The sequence below is a fragment of the Emydura macquarii genome, unplaced genomic scaffold (assembly GCF_026122565.2).
Source record: "Emydura macquarii macquarii isolate MOO-44397 ecotype Brisbane River unplaced genomic scaffold, CSIRO-AGI_Emac_v2 contig_2676, whole genome shotgun sequence".
NCBI classification, from domain to species: domain Eukaryota; kingdom Metazoa; phylum Chordata; order Testudines; family Chelidae; genus Emydura; species Emydura macquarii.
In genome coordinates, this window is record NW_027132813.1 from 6058697 (window position 1) to 6080951 (window position 22255).

The following is a 22255-nucleotide window of genomic DNA, read 5'->3' on the forward strand; positions in this document are numbered from 1 at the left end:
CTTGCCATTTCTGAAATTCTTCATTCCCTCCCAAATTTTATTTAGTAATTAGAGGAGGATCACCATATTTTTTATTTAGGCCAGTCAGTAAGCAGATGGGTAGTACATATTTTATTCACAAAACATGTTCTTTGTTTTAAATAATTTTATTATGTACTCTGAGAGTCACACTGATCTAAAGTGTGTGTGGTACAGTTTAAATGCTGAGAATTTCTTTGTACTTCATTATGCATTAGGACTTTTTCTCTGGTTGCACAGTGCATTAGAAGCCATACACTCCTTTTACAAACAGCAATCAATACCATTTTAATCTTTTTTTATTGTTACAAATATTGTAATGGTAGTTTGACATTTACAGTAAAATCTATCATTTCAGGAATTTACTCTAGGTAGGCCATGAAATTGCTTTAGTTTTTCTATTTTGTGAGTATAGTCTAGCTAGACTCCAGCATGACTGTCAGGATGAAGTGTATATTTAATCTGATGTTCTAAAAGTACCAAATGTTGTTCAGGACTCATCACAGAAATATGGGTAGATATTTTCAGAAAGATAAAAATACAATCTTAGGTTATAGAGGTTACAGCGCACACACAGGAGCATCATAAAGTGGATAGTCCAAACCTTGGATTTAGCCTAATCACTTCAATATATGCTACTTTGAGAAATGATGGTATTTTTTCCTAATATATGACCTAATACTCCTTTCTTGTGTGTACACTGTAGCCTTTTTGTTTATAGAGATGTCCATTTTCAACTAAATTATAATTAAAGAATTCTTCAACATCCAGGGTAGCAAGTGCAACCCTATTTAAAGCCTTGAACAACCTGCTTCCATATATTAAGTGCCATAAAACAAAGTTAAAGACTGGCTTTGTGGCTATTGCCAGATTGTAACAAAGGAGCTTGATCCAGTGACAGCAGGTTTGAGAATATTTTCATAGTTTCTGTGGGATATAGGGCTCTGCCAACCCTCCACCTCCTCAGTTCCTTCTTATCATCTTTGACAGTTAGCTGGAATTTATTGGCTCTTGTTCAGCAAGGGTCCTTCCTCCAGTGTTTTCTCTTCTTTGTTTATACATAATTAGAATTACAATAGTTGGATTAGTCGGATCCCCTTAAGGGATCATTACCTCCCCGCCAGCCCGGGGGCTGGGGTATGCTTCGGTCCCCTGGTTTCAAATCATGTGGGGCTTGTAAGAAGCCCATGCCTAAGACCGACCCATATACTATGTGTCTTAAGTGCCTTGGGAAGACACATCAAAAAGAGTTCCAGAGGGGTAGCCATGTTAGTCTGTATACAGCAAAAACAACGAGAGTTCTGTAGCACTTTAAAGACGCACAAATTTAATTTCTGCAGGCATAAGCTTTCGTGGGCTGCAACCCACTTTGTCAGTTGCAAGAAACAGAAATCAGATAGGAGGTATATATATACATCCAAGAGTAAGGAAAAACAATGGGAAGGGTAGATGTTAGCAAAGTCCATTCAGTTAGAGTAGATGAGGCCTATTCACAACCATTGATTAGAAGGTGAGAATGTGTGAACAGTGACAAATTACTTCTTGTAATGAAATAACCATTCCAAGTCCCTATTCAGACCCAGTTTGCACACAGAAAGAAAGAAGCCAAAGGCTGAAGTTCCTTCTGATGGAGACAGTGCTATGTCCATCTCCGAGGCAGTCAGAGTTGGGACCCAGCTCCTCGGTGTCCATCAGGAGTGCACCAGGGTCAGTTTGGGATCCAGTGCTGAGGAAGGACTTGGGCTCATGAGACCCTTGGCTCTGCAAAGAGTCACTGGCACTGAGGGCCTTGGTGAAAGCACAGCACCATTCTCACTCTCCGGTGCCTAAGAAGAAGCAGAAGAGGACGGATGAGGATCACTTACCCACTCCCAGATCATCTGGGCATAAGAGAGCTGGTGCAGTGTCACCCAGGTCAGGCCACTCAGGCACAGTCCCTGGATCTGCAGCACCATCAACTTTGGCCCCGCAGAGGAGTGCGTTGAGTCCAAGGCCAACAAGCTCCCCTCCCAGGGAACTAAGGGAGGAGGAATTACAGTTACCATCTACACTGGAGACCTTCGAAATGGCCAGGGAGCTTATTGAAGGCACTTAGCCACCACCACCACATTCCCGTGGGAGACCATTGGAGGTGACACTCCCAGTATTGAGGCCGCAAATGGCACCGTCAACAGGAAAGCCAGTGATGATGTGCTGTCAGCCGTCGCCCCAGCACCGGTCGCTGGCACTGAGAGGCACCACACCACCTTGGTCCCCTAGCAGCGAACGCTCTGAATCTGACTTAGAGACAGAGTCCTATGCCTCATAGAGGAATCAGCTCCAGGACAAAGGAGGGTACCGAAGCCAGGAGATGGCTCACCCTTTCTCTATGCTGTGGCCCCAGTAGTGGCAGGCCCCAACACAGTGACCTTTTTGGACCCATGGGCCTTTCATGAAGCCCAAGGTCCTCAGTCAGGCTGGTCTCCGTCTGCTCCCAGATGCCAGAGACAATCTCAGGATCTAAGGCCGATGCGGCAGCTTGTATGCAATGCGCTGCAGCTTGTACAATGCGCTGGGGATGCAATGCGCTGCAGCTTGTGGCTACAGGCATCAGGCCTCTCACATGAGGTCCAACAAACCTCATGTGCAGGACCTCCTCTTTGAGGGTCAGTCCCTATTCTCATACCAAACCAACTCAAGACTGCACAGTCTTAAGGACTCCAGGGCCACCCTCAAGTCCCTGGGTCTGCATACACCGGAGCCCTAGAGAAGTTACTTTAGGCCACAGCTGCTTCAAAGCTTCTACCAGCCTTAGCAGAGGGAGGACTTTAATCATAGGAAAGGCAGAAACAATAAGAGGAAGCCTTCTCAGGCTTCATCCAGCCTTTGTGAGGGGCCAGCGAAATAGCCCCCAGGCCTGAAGCACAACTTTTGAGGGTGCGCCCAGGAACAGCATACCAATCTGGACCTTGGATCCTCCGCCTCTCTTATTTTCTTTGCTTATCATACTTCTACCATGTGTGGGCTCAGAACATGTCAGACAAATGGGTGTTACACACTGTAGAACTGGGATATTCTATCCAATTCAGCTCCCTTCCACCCTCATGTTCCTTCCCCTCTCTGTCCCTCTTCACGGTCCCCTCTCACGAGCAATTTCTCATTCAAGAAGTGCAGCAACTCCTAAAGGTGGGAGTGGTGGAAGAGGTCCTGCTAGATCTGAGGGGAAAGGGTTTTTTTCCCCGATACTTCCTAGTACCGAAAACCAAGGGCAATCTCAGACGTATCTTAGACCTGAGAAGCCTCAACAGATACATGAAGAAGTTGAAGTTCCGCATGGTCTCCTTGGCATCAGTCTTCCCTTCTCTGGATCCAGGAGATTGGTATGCTGCCCTCGACCTGAAGGATGCATACTTCCCTGTGTCAATCATCCCAAGGCACATGAAATTTCTCTGATTTGTGGTTGGATGATCCCACTATCAGTTTACAGTGTTACCGTTCGGCCTCTCAGCAGCCCCCAGAATCTTCATGAAGTGAATGGTGGTGGAAGCCATGTTCCTCAGACAGAGGAGGATACAAGTCTACCCTTACTTAGATGACTGGTTGATCAAAGGTCACTCCTGGCAGTAGGTGCAATCATACATAGAATTAGTGATCCTGATGTTTGCCAAGGTAGGCCTCCTCATCAACGCATAAAAGTCAGTCCTAGTACCCACTCAAAGGATAGAGTTTATAGGGGCAATCATAGACTCAAACCTGGCCAGGGCCTCCCTTCTGGATGCAAAATTCTGGACCATACTCTCCATCATAGAGGAGTGGGAACAACACCCATGACCACAGTCAAAAACTGTTTAAAATTGTTGGGTCACTTGGCAGCCTGTACATGGCTGGCCTCGGTTTACCGGCCGTCCGGGGATTGCATAGACAAGGTAGTGTCAATCCCAACATTGGTATTGGATGCACTCTGCTGGTGGTTAGACCAGAATGTGGTATCTGCGGGAGTCCCATTTTCAGGGCCTTCTCCCACCCTCACCCTAGTGACTGACGCATTGAACACAGGCTGGGGGGCTCATTTGGGTTTTCTAAGGACTCAGATGCTGTGGTCGCAATAAGACTGTCCATGCACATCAACGTGAGAGAGCCAAGAGCAGTACGACTTGTCTGTCAAGCCTTCAGGTCTGATCTAGAAGGCAAGTGTGTTGTGGTAAAAACAGACAACACGACAGCGATGTTCTATATAAACAGACAGGGTGGTGCTTGCTCGTGTCTCCTGTTTCAGGAGGCCCTTGACCTCTGGCATTTTTGTATCGCTCACGTGATACATAAAGAAGCTTCGTACCTACCGGGATCCCAGAACGTACGGACTACCTCCACAGATCAATATCTACCCATGAGTGGTCTCTCTGTCAAGATGTGGTGAACAATATCTTCCAAAGATGTGGGATTCCGCAGGTAGACCTGTTTGTGACGAAGTCCAACAGGAAATGCGCTGAATTCTGCTCTTTCCAGAACCACAGTCCGGGATTGATTGCAGATGCTTTCTTCATTATCTGGTTGGGTTGTCTACTGCATGCCTTTTCTCCGATACCTCTGGTGCACAAGGTCCTTCTGAGGGCTAGAAAAGACAAGTCAGTAATGATCTTGAGAGCCCTCGTGTGGTTGCGCCAGCACTGGTTCACCATGCTACTTGAGCTCTCAGTGGAGGTCCCTATCAGTCTTCCATTAGTGCCAGACCTGATTACGCAAGACCACGACTACCTTCATCACCTGAACTTGCAATCCCTACACCTTACAGCATAGAAGCTCTGTGGCTGAACTAGTAGGAGATGGTGTGCTTGGAGCAGGTCAGAGAAATCCTCCTAGGAAGTAGGAAAACCTCCACTAGGGCTACCTACCCAGCAAAATGGAAGGGATTTTCCCTTTGGTCCAGGCAGAAAGGCACTTCCCTGGAGATGTCAACAATCCCTCTCATTTTAGACTACCTGTTACTGACAACCCCTGATGTTTAAGATGTATCTTCAATTAAAGTCCATCTAGCTGCGATTTCAGCTTTCCATCCATGGGTGTCTGGCTGTTCAGTCTTCTCGAACCACACAGTAAATAACTTCCTCAAGGTCCTCGACGGGTTGTTTTCTCAAATGCGCCAATCAGTTCCCCAATGCGACCTTAACTTGGTGCTGTCTGCACTGATGAGACCACCATTCGAACCTTTAACAACATGCTGTCTCATACCTGTCATGGAAGGTAGCCTTCCTAGTGGCCAAAAGAGTTTCGGAACTAAAAGCCTTGATGTCGGAGCCTCCTTATACGGTCTTCTTTAAGGACAAGGTTCACCTGCAGCCTCATCCAGCCTTCCTTTTGAAGGTACTATCACAGTTTCATTCAAAACAGGACATTTTTCTTCCGGTGTTCTACTGCAAATTGCATACTAGCAGCCGTGAACAGAGACTTTACTCTAGATGTTAGGAGGGCGTTAGCTTTCTATATCGAAAGAACGAAACCATTTAGGAAGATCTCTCAACTCTTTATAGCATAGAATGAAGGGCTTCCCAGTCTCCTCCCAGAGGATCTCGTCATGCATCAAAGCATGCTATGACATGGCAAAAATGCCTGCCCCGGCATTGACAGCCCACTCCACAAGGGCCCAGGTGACCTCAGCAGCTCTCTTAGCTCAAGTTCCAAGACATCTGTGGGGCAGTGACGTGATCCTCCATCCACACTTTCGTGGTGCATTACGCTATCATTCACCAAGCCAGGGATGATGCAGCAGTTGGCAGAGTGGTTCTGCAATCAGTATGCCATTGAACTCTGACCCTGCCACCTAGGGGGCTGCTTGTGAGTCACCTAGATGGAATTGACATGAGCAAACACTGGAAGAAAAGATGGTTACTAACCTTCTGTAACTGTTCTTCAAGATGTGTTGCTCTTGTCCATTCCAAGACTTGACCGCTTACCCCTCTGTCGGAGTTTGCTGGCAAGAAGAAACTGAGGAGGTGGAGGGAGGGCAGAGCCCTATGTAGGGCACCATAGAGGCACGACTCCAGGGGGTTCCACAGCTGACCCTATGGGTATCACTGGGGGAAAAACTTCCTGGCAACCGTGGGGCATGCACACACCTAATTGGAATGGACATGAGTAACACATCTCGAAAAACAAAAGTTACAGAAGGTTAGTAACTGTCTTTCTGGAAGGCTGTGCCAGGAAGTGCCCTTCCTGCTAATGTTTTTGGAGTATGCGTTGAACTTTGGTATCAAGATGGAAATTTCAACACATCAACTTTTCTTCATTCACTGTGTTTCCATGATTTAAAAAACCAAAACAACCAACACCTTCATGCAATCATGTTGTTAACCTACACACTGATTGACTAAGGAAAGTGATGCACATAGATATTTTTTTCCGACTAATTGATTTTTCAGATTATTAATAGTGATTGAGGAACTGAAGTTGTAATTCTTCTCAGCATTATGAGTTTAAAAATGCTTATGAATCATTCTTGGCATAGAGCTACATTATAGCTCACATAATAAAGATTTGTGCCAACAGACACAAGAAAGGGTTAATAATTTAGAGTTCAATAAATAAGTCTGTGACTGCTGTGGGAGAAGCCTGCCGCTATAGGCAAGCAGAAATCTGTAAAAACTCCCTGGGGCCTGTTGCCAGATATGTTTGACTGTTATCTTTCCAGGGCAGAATAATTCTGCAAAGGAAGATTGCAAAATCTGGCAGTAGAAAAAGGTTGCTGCAATGGTCAGGATCTCCTGTCTCCAGGGTATCGTGCCAAACATGGGCTGAAGTGTCTGGTTCCTTTGTGGTTTGTGCTGCATCCTCTTTGCAACAGATCAGGTTTGTGCAGATCATCAATCATAACTGCTGCCACAATGCAAATACCCTGATACTTTGTCCCAAAGTGTTGGCATACTTATTTAGAGTAGTACAGCTGTGCAGTTATAGTCTTGTTTTCCATAATATCAGGAAGCTCACAATTGTTATTGTTGTTGCTTTCTTCCTTGAAAAAGGGGAAAAAATGGACTTGTAGCAAATTCAGTAGATGTCAGCCAGCAATATAAAGCCATGTTTTTGACAGCTTTGATAACATTGAGCAGCTGGCAGTTCAGAATGGCCTTTCCTATAATTTTAATAAGTTTTCTTTAGTTCCAAATGGGATTTATTCTGTCCTTCAAATTTCACATTCAGTTCACTTTTGCTTTTAGTGCTTGCTTGCTGTGGTGTTCTTGGAACATTATCTGACACCAGTCTAGATAAGGCCTTGGGGATCTCCAGTGCTTTTTATTTAATTTAAAAGAAGCTTTTATACTGGAGAACACTTTATATTATATCAGGCTTAATATAAATCAATTTGCCTATACTGTATATGTATTTTAATAAAAGATTAATAATTTGCTAACAGTGTTCTTTAAAAGAATCATGCAAAGTTCATCTTCTGATGGGGAAATATTAATTTTGTCTTTGTGTTTTAATCATCATGACAGAGTAGATACTTTAATGATTTAAACTTCAGGCTTACCCTCCTTATAATTGTGTATTAAAGTCACAGCGGGGTCATCCTGGACCTTCGTTCTTCAAGTGTTCTATGGTGTTCCATTAAACACCGTAGTTTGGTATGATTGGGTCTTTCAACTGTGACCTTCAAATTGTGGTGCAGTCTGCTCTGCGTGGATATTTATATACCCTATGCCTGTTTTCACAAATACCATTTATTCAAAAATAGAGGTTTGCCTGATTGTCCTTGGTCAAAATTCCAGCCCCTATTCCAGTATATTATAAATGTTTAAAATATTAAATAGCATAGAGGCTGTTATACTGAGTACATTATTAATGTTCATATTTAGTTCAATTAAAAAACAAATTTTTAACTCTGAATTCCCTGTGTGTGTATAATACTTGTTTTTAATTAGGTGATTTCCCTGTTTCTTTAGAGAAACTAAGAATTGGCCTCTTCAAAATGGCTGTCATATCTCATTGTTCCTGATGAGCATGAGCCAATTGGCTGCCCTTAGTTAAGATGTTCTTTTTCAAAATATCCACTGCTTCCCATTGCTCCCAATGGGAGTGAGTCAAGCTGTTCTCAGGAATGATGATAGGCCCCCTGTTCTGTCAGGAGGTCAACAGCAACACTGTGAGGAGCAGGTGAATGGAGGTAGTAGCCATCTTAGCTAATGGCTCCTGTGACCCTCCTACTTTCCACTGAGAAAAATGGGAGATTGGGTGGGCAATTTGAGAAGGACAGCTGAACTAGGGGCAGTCGTCAGCCTCAGTTCCATTGACAATAATAGATGACAGTCATTTTTAAAGAGGACAGTTCCTCATGGAATTCTCTGAACTAGAAAATTACTATTCAAGCCCCTTGCATTTATGAAGAATAAAGGAGAAATGATGGTTAATCCTAAAAAAATTCTGTAAGTGTAGCCTATGCACAAGATTTCAACTATATGGGAAGTTTTGAAGAATCTGTAGTTCCCATTATTAAGGTAGTTGGGTAGAAAGAGGATCTGATAACATATAACAGGGAGACTGCTTCAAAGGCAAAAGTCAGCCTTAACTGTGGAGCTGCAACTGGTCCATAACTGCTAATTGAGCTACCACACATGCCAAGTACAGGTCATCTTTTTGTTCTGAAAAATTAATTATTGTTTGAGGAAAAAGTACAGTAATCCAGCTAGTCTTGCTAATAAAGGAGTAAGTGAATAGTGTTGTACCAGAATCTTCAATGTGTGCGGGTTTGTTAATGTAGTTGTTGGGCTCTACCTCTATGAATGAGAACCATAATTGTTGTATTTCTTAATGATCAGTCCCCTGATCACTGCACTTTTGCCTCATTGAATCCTGTGTTGTCTTGTTTCTGATTTTTTTTCACTTGAAAGCTTCCACTACTTTTTGCTGCTAAGAGATTCTGATGGAATTTTCTTCTGTGCTGTTCACGTTTGGTTTTTTTTTTCCAGGCACTGTGCCTCTCTCTTTGTCCTTGAGTGCTGTCATCTGGAATTTAACGGTTATTAAACAATGTGTTGCCCTTGTGATACTACTGTTCTTCTCTGTGGCCTTTTGAACTACAGTATTTTTATCTTATTCTGCTTGATTTTCACTGTTTTTATGTGAGTGGTTTACAGATCTGAGCTCTACTCTCACCACTTCATTTCTCTTCCTTTATCCTGAAGAGCATTTTTTGTCTTCTCTGAAGCCTAGGTTTTTTGTTTTTTTGTTTCTTTTTTCAGTCCAATTTCTGTCTCACAGCTCCTTATTCAGTTGAATCACAGAAACTAGAGATGGAAATACATAGTGGGTCATTGAGTCTATCCTGCTCTGCTAGCCTGTGCAGGAATGTTCCCCTCAGGATATTTTATAGTTCTGTATTCATTCTTTTTCCTAGTGTAATAGGTTGTTCTTCTAGTTCTCTTGGCTTTGTTTCTTAAAGGTGGGATCTTATGTTATTTATTGCTTATTGGTTCTGCAAAATTGTTTGAACCCTCTTGATACTTTTTCGCTTCTTTACTGATTTATTTGCTCATATGGGAGTTATTTTTACTTCACACCCGCCTGTTTACCTGCAGTCATAAGAGTAATTTTGCAAATTTAAAATAATTCCAGTATTTTATATAAAGCCTTGAATATTTTGCAACAGAGGTGGTTAATGCTTTGCTTGAGCTTGGAATAGGCACTTAGTTCTTGGTTCCTATATAGTTAGTTCTGTTGGCAGGCTTCTTCTACTTGGGGGTACTCTTTCACTGTCTATTAGATCTTGCCACTGGGAATCTTCCAATGATAGCCTAATTTTTTCTTTGCTTTATTTCATCTTATTGCTCCTAGTTTATAATCGCTGTCTCATTCTAAACCATCAGTCTCCTTCATTTCTAACCCTAGCATGCCCTTGACTTAGATGACATTTTTTACTTTTCTCTGACCAAAATCTCTGCCTGCCTTGAACAAGTAAACGTATGGCATCCTCTTTCCTTTCTTTCAGCCAAAGGTTTCAGATAGCAGATTATTTCTTAAGCAAGAGGAATATCCTTCAAGACAATTACAACTCTTTTTCTGTCCTAGACTTGGACCTCCCATTTGCCTCAATTATACATATCCTCTTCATTCAACTCACCTTCTTGTACATGTCCAGTGTCTGACTCTACTTATCATTACTCTGTTCTGTGTCTGCTGAAATCCTCATCCATATCATCATCTGCTCTTGCTTTGACTGTTGCATCTCTCTTTATATTCACCCCAATTACCAACATCTTTGGAAAGCTCCTGCCCACCTTCTCACATTTTCAAATGAATATAGCCAGCTCCACTAGCTCTCCGTACACTTCAGGATCCAGTGCAAAATTGCTCTTTTAAAAAAATTCTACAAGTATTTGCTCCATTCTGTCTCTTAGATCTTATCATTCGCCCCATTGCTTCTCTAGCACAGGCTCTATTTCTCTTCCTTCACATAATCTTAACTATATTTTTTGCAACAGCAACTCTTGCCATCTAGAAAAGTGTTGCTGTATCTTATTTCTCTTCCTCATCAAATCTTCATCTATCTTCATATCTCAGCTGAAAATATCTTTCTCCAATACATATATACCCACTTAATTTTTTTCTCTCTTCTCTTTTTAGGTTAACTTTGTAATTGTAATTAATTTAACTCTGCAAATGGTTTTCAAACACACCTTATATAAAAGGTGAAGTTGATATTGTATTGTGTTTATATGTAATAAAGTGGTTACATTGTAATCAGTGACACTGAGGGGCATGAAATTACTTTTTTTGTATCACAATGATGTCCACATGAAATTTACTCACTTTAGAAATAAAACCATGTTTTCTTAACTGCCAGCCAAGCTGTGTTCTTTTTGGCTTGTTCAGCATCACTAATAATAAAGATTCTGAAATAAAAACTTTAGTTCTGTTGTTTCTACTCTGCCAAAAGCAAGCTCATTCTCACTTAGCTGTATTGGCTATGTGGTGTTAACAGTAGTATAATGTTGTTTTAGTCATTCAAGTAAACAGATATAACTCTTAATATAAAAAGAGAACCAATCTGTATATTGCTCTTTTATATCTAATTGCTGCCTTCATTTTGTCACTGAACCAGGATGGGCTTTTAGCCAAAGTTATCCTCTTTCTTGTTTGTTGTATAATAACTTTTTGGTCATCTAAAACTCTTCTTAAAGAGCTTCTAATTTTCATTCATATATTTGTCTGATTTTTTCCCTCCCAATTAATTTTGCTCATAACTTTCCTCAGCTTTGGGAAATCAGACTTTTTGAAGTGCCAAGTATATATGTTGTTGGTTGGGACTGTCCTCTCTTTGCCCATATTGAATATAATCAGGTCATAATCATTGGTCCCTTCTTGTCTAGTGATCAGTTCATCTTTATCCATTATAATAAGGTCCAAAATAGAATTACCTCGTGTTGGATGTTATACATTTTGTGTTAAATTATCATGCATAATTTTTAGAGACTTTAATGGTTTAATGATGGCTGTATTGGGCTTCTAGCATGTCTTCCAAACTGAAATTCTCCATAACCACACAATTTTTCTTTTCACACTTCATAGATAGGTGCTTAAGGAGTAACTCATCCTGTTCCCTGGCTTGATTTAGTAGTCTGTTACTGACCCCACTGTATGCCCTCCTTGGCTTTCTTAGCACATTGATCCATAAGATTTCAAGTCCAATAATTCTGAGTTACCACAACCTGTTCAGGAAGGATAGAGTGGGTAAAAGGAGGTGGTGGTGGTGGTGCGGGGTGGCCCTTCACATTACACACCATTATTTCTTTTAATCGGTGATCTTTAACATTCCAGTCATTCAGATTGTCCCATCAGGTTTCAGTAATGCCAATTATATCAGTTTTTTTAAATGAGAATTTCCAGTTTCTTTTTACTTGTTACTCAGACTCCTTCCATGGTATCTGAGCAACTGAAAAAATATTCTCTTCATATTCTTTTTCACACTGATTCAATCTGTTCTTGACACACACAGTTTGATTTTGTACTGCATCTGCCTCTTTAGTACCCATCCCTTGCATTATTTGCTTTCCTCGCTTCTGCAGCTAGTCTCCAATTGAGAAGATTAGTCCCCTATATGTGAGATGCAGACTGTCCTGTTTGTAGAGCCCTGTCTTCCGCTGGAATGTGGCCCAGTGTTCCACACAACCAAAACCTTCAACATCACACCAGTTATGCAGCTAGTGATTTAGCTCCAGTATTTCCTGCCTTCTCTCACTTTTGGGAGCAGAAGGTTGTCTGACTTGTTGGTTCTTCAGCTTCCTTCCAAGATCTGTGAAATCCTCTATGAGCTGTGTTGTTCCACATGATGCTGAGTCATTGTTTCCAATATGTATCATCACCAATGGAAAACAACTGCATTAATCTTGTCCAATCTTGCAGTTACATCTGATATTTTTCATTGCAGGAAAAAAGCACGCCATCCTGTTTTCATTGTGTCCTTTGCTGAATTCTTTATCCACTCTTAATGTAGAGTTACTGTTGTCTGTGGTTTGACTTCTTAGGGTGATTGAAGAGCACCCCTTGGTAGCTACTTGCTTCATACCGCATAGCTGCAGCTTTCTGTTCTGTTCCTCTAGACACCAGTTCCTCAACAGTTGACTTGCTGAATAACTGATTTTATGTCTTCCCGCGTTAAGGAAAATCTTGCATGTCCAAGTCAGGTCACCCGATTTCATTCCTTGTTCATATCTGCCACCTGGTGTAGAGGCATACATAAAATGGAAGAAACCAGACTTCCTCCAAAACTCTCCTGTTCACCTGCTCAGGAGTTCACTTGACACCTGACTTATATACTGAACCTTGCTGCTCAGCTCCATCCCCTTGCTAAGAGGGGGGCCATTAACCACTTGAGACTTCAAACGGGGGGGCTGACTATAGATCCAAATGTCCCAGTTTCACAACCCTCACCAAGACACAAACAGAACGTTCTCACCTGATCTCTTCAGGGGCCCACAGCCCAGTCACATGACCCACATGGAGTACAAACAGATACACTGAACACATTGCTCCTCCAGTCCCTTTACCTCTAAGCATAAGATCTGCACTATGACCTCCAAAACTTTAATTAATATTTGGTTTTGTTGCTGTACAGTAGTAGTGTCAGTTGATGCTTATATTATCCAATTCATAGCTGGTCCTTAAACTTGCTTTTGATTCTGAAAGTGTTTTATACCCGATAGTATGAAGGTGACAGTTTTCCTCTCTCTCAAAATCCATTTATAAAAATTAAATTCTTTTGGGATAAAAGAGTCCATGATTCATAGGTAATGCATGAGGCATCATTAGTTAGTGAAACATTGAAGGTGCTCTAATGGCCGGTACAACATGGTGCCACACAGGGATGTTGGTTCAGATTTCAAGAAACTAAGCTACAGACAGAAGGGGGGAGTTGGAGGCAGCAAATTCAGCTATTCTGGAGAAGGAATACATTGCATTGCTCTGTTTGAACACCTCTTCAGGTGACTCAGCAGTGGGGTGGACAGACTGCATAGAGGAACCCCATCAAATGTGCTCTCTGTGGGGCTTTTGAGTGGGGAATTGGAGGGATGTTTCTCTGGGAGTATACACAGGGAATATCAGGAATTAAATCTGTCATGCAAAACTGAGAGCAGAATTTAGCCTTGTGTATATTTCAGTACAGACTACCATAAGGGTAAACATTAGTGTTAGCCTTAAACTTTATTTTTCTTTGTTTTCTGGGTTTATGTGAAACTTACAATATTATCTGGCTGTAATTTTTCATGGCTTCTTTATAACTAAGTTCCTTGGTCATAAGAAGTTAATCACTCCTGACTTTATGTAATCATATACATTGGTGTCTCTTTAGTCCCTGTTGTAAAATTGTATAACGTTAATTCATTCTTCCACCACAGCAGTTCTCAAACTGGTCTGTTGAGTGCTTGTTGGTCATCCACAGAGATGATTCCACTCCTTTTCTACAGCTGCTAAATTGCATTATAGAATCTAAAAAATATATTTCTGACATTTTTAAGTGTAAGCAATTTCTGTAGTTGCAACAGCCATGATATTATATATGATTGGTCCACTTCTTTTATTTGCAAACATAGTAGGGATGGCCATCCACAAGACACTATCTGGTCACATGTGCTCCACATTACGGACAAAAATTGAGAACTCCTATTTTACCTCATGTTGTCTCATTCTTGTACTTAGGCTGGGTGTCCTCTAGCACTCTCACAGGCAGTCCATAAAGAGTGTGGGTGCTCCCATATGAGAGGAATTCCTGCCTCAGTAAGTGATTTGAAGAGGAATCTTTGGGGTGTGTGTGTGTCTTCTGTTCTCAGAGAGAGGGAAACTCGTTAGTAACAGCAGCAGGAAGGGAGCTATCTCTATACCTTCTGTACACTTCACCTCTTACAATATGTGTTAACTACTTATGTTAAACAATCTGATGCACCTTGTATTTATCTGTGACATTCTGAGTATCTTACCCAGACATGAAGAAGAGCTCTGTGTAGCTTGAAAGGTTGTCTGTTTCTGCAACAGAAGTTGGTCCAATAAAAGATACTATTTCACCTGCCTAATTTTCCCAATGTATAAATACAGTTGAAAGCATCATGCTAATGACTGAAAGTAAAGAGGAAAATTACTGTGTTTTCAGAATTGATTTGGAAAAAGTGGCTGAAGAAACAGCATGACAAGTTTTTATGTGCAAGTGATAGGTAAGCACATGACAGAGCAATCTGAACAACATTGTAAAACTGCAAATTTGCTGCTTACCATAGCGTGTGTATATTTTAAAACTCCATCTTATTCAAATATTATTTGAGTAACAAGTAAACTCAAAAGGGTTGCCTTTCAGAGGAACCTTCTCTAGTAGCTATCACACAAAAATGAGAAGCAATCAGTGTTCTGTGTTGGCTCTGCCATTGACTTGCTGTGTGACTTTTGGGGGTGAGGATGTCACACAACTTTCTGTGCCTTAGTTTCACCATCTGTAAAATAAGGATAATATTACACAGAGATATTGTAAGAGTTGATTCATTTGAACATATAAGCTCTTCTTCCAAGAACCTGAAAGTGCTTTATAGATGTTAACAGTTCAGATTCCAAACCCGCAATGGGCAGTGTGTGGGCAGATCCCTGCATCTGCATTAAACCCCATTGACTTAAATAGTCCTCAGCATAGTTCCAGGGACCCACTTGTAGGGCTCCTTGCAGGATCAGAGCTTTTGTCTTCAACCTCCCTTGTGAGTTAGGGAAGTATCCCCATTTTATAGATGCAGAGGAAAAGGCATAATTATGTTGTTTTGCACAGAATTAATTGGAGAACTGTGAGTAAAACACAGAGGTGATGATCCCCCTAGTTCTTCTTCCAGTGCTTGCTCATGTCGATTCCATTCTAGGTGTGTATATGTGCCCATGTGCACAATTACTGGAATTTTTTTCCCCTTAGCAGTATCCATAGGGCCGACTCTGATGCCCTCTGGAGCTGTGCACTCATGCCACTGTATATGAGGTGCCACCAGCCTCACATCCCTTCAGTTCCTTCTTTCTGCCCGTGATGGCTGCTGGAACTCCTCTCTGACTTGTGATTGCAAGTGCTCAGTATTATTCTGTTAGTTAGATTTCCTTTTTTCTTTTTCTTTAATTCAGTGTTAATAATTGTTGTTAGTGTAAATAGTTTAAGGCGTTGGTCTGATCTTGGGGCGTGCCCCATTCCCTGGGGTTTAAACCCTGCGCTACCTGCAATAAGCTTTTCCTGCTTAGCGACCCCCATGACAGCTGCTTGAAGTGTCTGGAGGAAGCATATAGGAAGGATAGGTGTACAATTTGCAAGGGCTTTAAGCCAAGAATCAGAAAGGACAGGGACATTTGTCTGAAAGCCCTGCTAATGGAGGCAGCTCTAAGGCCGGCCTCGGAGCCCTCCTGTGCTGATTCAGTGCCAAGTACATCAGCCTTGGGGCAGAGTGCACCGCCAGCACCTAGTGCATTGTAGCACCGCTCCGCATCACCATCGTGAAGGCAGAGGCAGAAAAAGCATCGCACGAAGAGAAGCCGTTCCCTGGCACCAAAGAAGTCCAAGAAAGGGGCTCTGGGTGCAGAACCCTTGTCAGGCCTTGTCTGGGGTACTCGGTACTGCTAGATGACTTCAGAGCACATCAAGAGCTCCTCAAGAGGATGGCTTCCAACCTGGACCTGGAAACAGAGGAGCTCAAGGATGCCTCTGACACCCTCTTTGATGTGCTGGCAGCTGTAGTGCCAGTCTGAGTCGCACTACCAGTGCACGAAGGGGTGCTTAAGGTGGTCAGGGCCCAGTGGCAAATACCATGTCAATTGCCATCAACATCCAAAAGGGCTGAAAACAAGTATTATGTCCTGACATAATACTGACATTTGAGTACCTCTTCACCCGCCCACTCCCAGGATCCCTTGTAGTGACCGCTTCTCCTTCTACAGGAGACGGGATAGGGAGAGAGGTTTTAAACACCATCACCTGGCTTTCATCTCCTTCTCTTGCCACCTGGGAGCCTTGCGATCCCCCAGTGGCCAGAGGCAGCAGTTTTGAGGGGCACCCAAGGACGACACCCCAATCTCCATCCAGAATCCACTTTCCAGACCCTTCCTGAACTGCCTTTTCCCCTTCTTTCCAGGATGGGTACATATAACATCGGACTGATGGGTCCTCAGTATTATCTCGGGGGGTTACACCCTGCAGTTCTCCTTGACCCCACCCAACCAACCCCCTTCCTCATCCCTCTTCAGGGACCCCTCTCATGAGCATCTTCTCGTTCAGACTTGCAGGGGAGAGGATTTTATTCACACTACTTTCTCATCCCCAAAGCAAAAGGCGGTCTGAGATCCATTCTAGACCTGCAGTGTCTCAACAAGTATCTCAAGAGATTGAAGTTCTGCATGGTTTCCTTAGCCTCCATTATCCCCTCACTGGATCCGGGAGACTGGTATGCCGCACATGAAATAAAGGATGCATATTTCCACATCTCAGTCTTCCCTGGGCACAGAAGGTTTCTCAGGTTTGTGGTGGGGCATACCCACTACCAATTTACAGCACTGCCCTTCGGCCTCTTTTCTGCCTCAAGGGTATTTACAAAATGCATGGCACTCTTAAGACATCAGGAGGTACAGATTTATCCCAACCTGGACGATTGATTATTCAAGGGCAAGTCCCATTCTCAGGTGCAACGCAGCCTGGATCTTGTCATGTCCATTTGTCACCGCTTGGGCCTATTGCTAAACAAACAAAAGTCAGTGTTATCACCGGTCCAGTGAATACAGTTTCTTGGAGCAGTGCTCGACTCCACATGGGCCAGAGCCTTCCTCCCAGAGTCCCGGTTACGAACTGTGGAGGGATATCCGTGCGTCTCCCCTCACGATGGCTTGTGCTTGCCTTCAGCTTTTGGATCACATGGCAGCTTGCGTGTATGTGGTGCAACACACATGGTTATGGCACAGACCACTTCAGTCATGGCTGACTTCGGTCTATTCCCCGAACAGACATAAGTTGAACCGAACAGTAATGGTACCCCCTCATGTATTGTCATCCTTGATTTGGTGGTCTGACCCACACTCAGTGGTATACCCTTCAGAGGCGTAGCTCCTTCGGTGACCCTGCTGTCTGATGCCTCAAACCTGGGATGGGGCGATCACATCAACAGCAATCTCAGCACCCAGGGGACCTGGTCCCAAGTGGACCACAGCCTCCATATAAACGTCGAAGAACTCAAGGTGACAAGACTGGCAGGCCAGGTATTTCTTCCTTATATGGAGGGCAGAGTGGTACAGGTTCTAGTGGACACCACTGCTGTGATGTTTTACATCACCAGGCAAGGTGGAACACACTCATTGGAACTTTGTCAAGAGGCTATGCGCCTGTGGGACCTCGCCATTTAGAACAATTTCCATATCATGGCATCCCATCTGCCAGGATACAGGAACACCGTGGTGGACCAGCTCAGCAGGTTCTTCTTACTTCACTACGAATGGTCACTTCACCCTCAGGTTATAGCTATACTTTTCCAGAGGTGGAGAATTCCCCAAGTGGACCTCTTCACATCCAGCCTGAACAGGAAATGTGACAAGTTTTGCTCCATCTGTGGGCTCAATGAGGGGTCACTGTCCGATGCCTTTCTCCTCTTGTGGGCAGGGGCTTTTGTGGACGCCTTTCCGCCAACACCACAGATACACAACGTCCTGTTAAAGATCAAGAGGAACAAAGTGGATGTGATTTTAGTAGCTCCTGCATGGCCAAGACAGCATTGGTTCAGCACTATACTGGAACTCTCAGTTCCCCCCATCACAGGATGGAGGCCAACTCTTTCACCCGGACTTGATATCCCTGCACTTGATGACATGGAGGCTGACTGGCTGAATACAGACGAACAGGAGTGTTCGTTTCAGATCCAAGAGGTACTGATGGGTAGTAGGAAATCTTCTAAACCCTCTATCAGAGCATCTTATTTGGCCAGATGGGAAAGGGTTCCCGTCTCTCCGAGCCTCAGTACAGTCAATACTGGATTACCTGCTGCATCTTAAACAGCAGGGCCTAGCAACTTAATTGATAAAAGTTCACCTCGCAGCTATTTTGGCTTTTCACCCCCAAATCCAAGGTAGTTCGGTTTTCTCCCATTACATGACAGTTAGATTTCTTAAAGGCTTACAGAGACTTTTCCCTCAGGTCTGCAATCCTCTGCCTCCCTTGGACCTGAACTTAGTTCTGTCACAGCTTACGGGGTTCCTCCCTTCGAGCTTTTAGCAACTTGCTCCTTGTTGCTCTTCTGGAAAGTGGCCTTCCTTATAGCTATCACCGTGGCACGTAGAGTCTCCGAGTTACGAGCACTCACCTCATAACCACATACACTGTTTTCTATAAGGATAAGGGCCAGCTACAGCTGCATCCAGCTTTCCTGCCTAAAGTTGTATCCTAATGCCACAAAACCAGGACATTTTCCTGCCAGTGTTCTATCCGAAGCCGGATAGCTCTAGTGAGGAGTGTAAATTAGGCCTTTTCATAAGACCTCCCAGCTCTTTATTGCAGTGGTGGAGAGAATGAAAGGGCTGCCTGTTTCCTCCCAAAGGATCTCCTCATGGATATCTTCCTGTATTAAGCTATGCTATGAGCAGGTGAATTTCTCTCTGCCAGGAACTATCACAGCCCACTCCATCAGAGCGCAAGCCTCATCGTTGGCCTTCTGGCACAGGTACCAATACAAGATATTTGTAAAGCTGCTACCTGGTCCTTGGTACATACCTTCACGTCTCAGTACGCCATACTTGAGCAGGCTTGGGATGACGCCACCTTTGGGAGGGAAGTGCTACAGACAGCACATCCATGAGCTCCAAGCCCACCTCCAACAATACTGCTGGTGAGTCACTTAGAATGGAATAGACATGAGCAAGGATTCGAAGAAGAAAAGACGGTTGTTTACCTGTAGTAACTGTTGTTCTATGAGATATGTTGCTTCTGTCCATTCCTTGACCCGTCCTCCGTCCCTGCTGTTGGAGTTGACGGCAAGAAGCTGAGGGGGCACAGAGCCGGCGGTGACTCATATACTGCAGCATGAGCATGCAGCTCCAGAGCGCACCAGAGCCAGCCCTACAGATACTGCTAAGGGGGAAAAGAATTCAGGTAACCAGGCATGTGAGTGTGCATACACACCTAGAACGGAATGGACACGAGCTCCAAGTACAACACATCTCAAAGAACAACAGTTACTACAGGTAAGCAACCGTCTTTTCCCTGCTTCTCAACTAAAAAAGATAATATTATAAATGATTTAAACATTTACTGCATATACTGTGTCTTCAGTGTTAATATTATGGTTGGATTGTAATATCTACTGTGTTTTTATATTTTCAGAGATGGTTGAATATTTTCGGACTTAATGGATTTCCATCAGAAAATGCTGATCTTATGAAATCTAAACATTTTGTAGGAACTTATTGATTTAGTTGAAATTTGTTAGGAACATTTATCAAAGCTCTTTGTTCACATATGGTCACTATATTACAGTAGTTGAAACTGAGCATTTCCACCTTTTCTTTTATGGGAAATTTCTACTTTGTTTTCCAGCTTAATGGGCACAAAGTTGTTATTTCAACCACTGTAGCTATTTTCAGATATGTTCCCTATGCAATTCTAGCACAACATAGATTATAGATCATCATTATGTTTTGAAAGACCATTGATCAGAAAAAATTGTGTAGAAATCTTTAATGGATTGATAGGGTGGTTCAGGTGGCTGATCATAGACTACAGAAACTTTCAGCTCTAGGTCACTGTTTAAAATCCAGGGTGTGAATGAAAGTTGTTTCCATATGATGGTGGTTTGGTGACTTGCATGGAATGAGTTTGTTGGTTTCTATGTCAATTTCCAATGGACAAGCATTCACATTAATAAAAAACAGTATAAATTGCACACTAGTTGGCAGGGAGACCTAGGACTGGAGCCCATCGTGACAGAGCTAGCGTAATCCATGTAAGAATAATACCTAGCGCTTAATAAAGTGGTGCCCAAATTTTTGAAGTCACGCCCGCTCCTAACAAGTAATGGAATCTGTCTGTGCCTCTCCTCCCCCATTACTGAACGGTTGGCTCAGCAGAGGAATTTGGACTGAAGGCAGAGATTGCAGCAGAGCTGGGAATGGGGGTGGAGAGGGAATGAGGACAGAACAGGGGTTTGGGGACCAGATCTGGGGGTCATGGCCAGGGGCGGGAGCTGAGGCCAGGGACAGAGAGGGACTGGGTAGCGCTCTTTCCCCATAATGGGTCTGGCTTGGGCACCATTATGCCCCTGAACGTTCCTCCACACCCCCGTATGAGGGCGTGCCCCACAGTTGGGGACCACTGACTTAATATCATTTTTGTCTGTAGAACTCAAAGTGCTTTACAAAGAAGGTAAATGTCATTATCCCCATTTTACCAATGAGGGAAAACAAAGCAGAGAGAATGCAGGTGATTTGACCAATGTCATCCAACAGGCAGGCATCAGAAATAGGAATAGAACCTGGATCTCTTGATCACATTCCAGTGCCTTATCCACTGGCCCACACTGCTTCTGGAGGTGGTGCTTTTCAGTGAACATTGAGACATACTTGCAGAGCTTTAGCTGTTACAGATCCTCCCCATTGTCCATGCTGTACCTCTCCCATGGATGAATGGAGGACATCAGTTTGCGGGGCTGTTTATCTAGTATTTTTCATCAGCATTAAATTCAAAACACAAATTTTGAGAGCTAAAAATCATCCAGAGGTTTTGTCTCTATGTGAACAGAATTTTATATATTACTTTCCTGTTTTCAGTTTTACTATGCTGCATGGGTTTTACACAGATAATAGGTTTTAGCTGTTGGCTTCTTTCTTTTCATGCCTGCTGCCCCATGCTTTACATACAGAGGTCGTGGAGCTACAGCCTTTTATATGTCTTCACAAGGAGAATGGAGTGGTTCAGAGGCAGGGAAGAAGTAATGAATTCAGTTTCTTTCAAAGACAGTTCCTCCTGTTTAGCTGAGTGTAGTTCTCTGAAAGTTCACATGATAACAATCACATCTTGATCTGTGTTAACTCAGAATTTTATTTGACATTTAAGTTTATAATACAGTCTGGTATTTTTTAACCTACTGTTAGAAGCCATAATCTTGCTAAGTAGTTTTGTTACATACTTTGTGCTACTGATAAAATGGGAACTCAATGTCAGAGATTGTGACCTAATTAATATTCTTATTTAATTTCAGATTGCATTAATACACAGAAAAAAATAACATATAGCCTAGATCTTTAGTATAACCGTTATATTTTCTTCCACTCAATCAGGATGTGGTTAGTTGGGATGACTCCAGTGGATCTGTTCCCTCCTCTCCCAAATATTGTTTGCTAGGAAAAACCACTGCAGAATAGGATGATAGTGCCAGGGATTTGGGATGGTCCTATCTGGTGCTATCCAGATTTAATGATAGTCTGTGTGTCAGTCAATACAGATAGTAAGGTACACAGAGACTTATATAGATCTTAGAAGCTCGGTACCTCCCTCAGTTTCCCACAGAGCTTACTACCTCACCTTAATCAAGAAGGTTGCTTAAATGACGTTTGAGAGATCTGTTGCCCTGTGTCTATTTAAGCGACTTCTACTGTGTACAGATTTCTCATTAAACCAGCATTAAAGTAGCCTACCGCATGGGACTGTTGATGTCATTTAACAAGATGCCTAAAACGTGTCAGGAAACTCAAGATTATTTATTGTGTTTTAAAATGTTTATTTTGTAGGTCA

At 42.9% G+C, this 22255-nt stretch overlaps 1 protein-coding gene across 2 annotated transcripts in view; it reads left to right on the forward strand.

Annotated features, from left to right (window-relative positions):
* BABAM2 (BRISC and BRCA1 A complex member 2) overlaps nt 1–22255 on the forward strand; it is a 309803-nt gene that overhangs the window by 38182 nt on the left and 249366 nt on the right. The window lies entirely within an intron of this gene.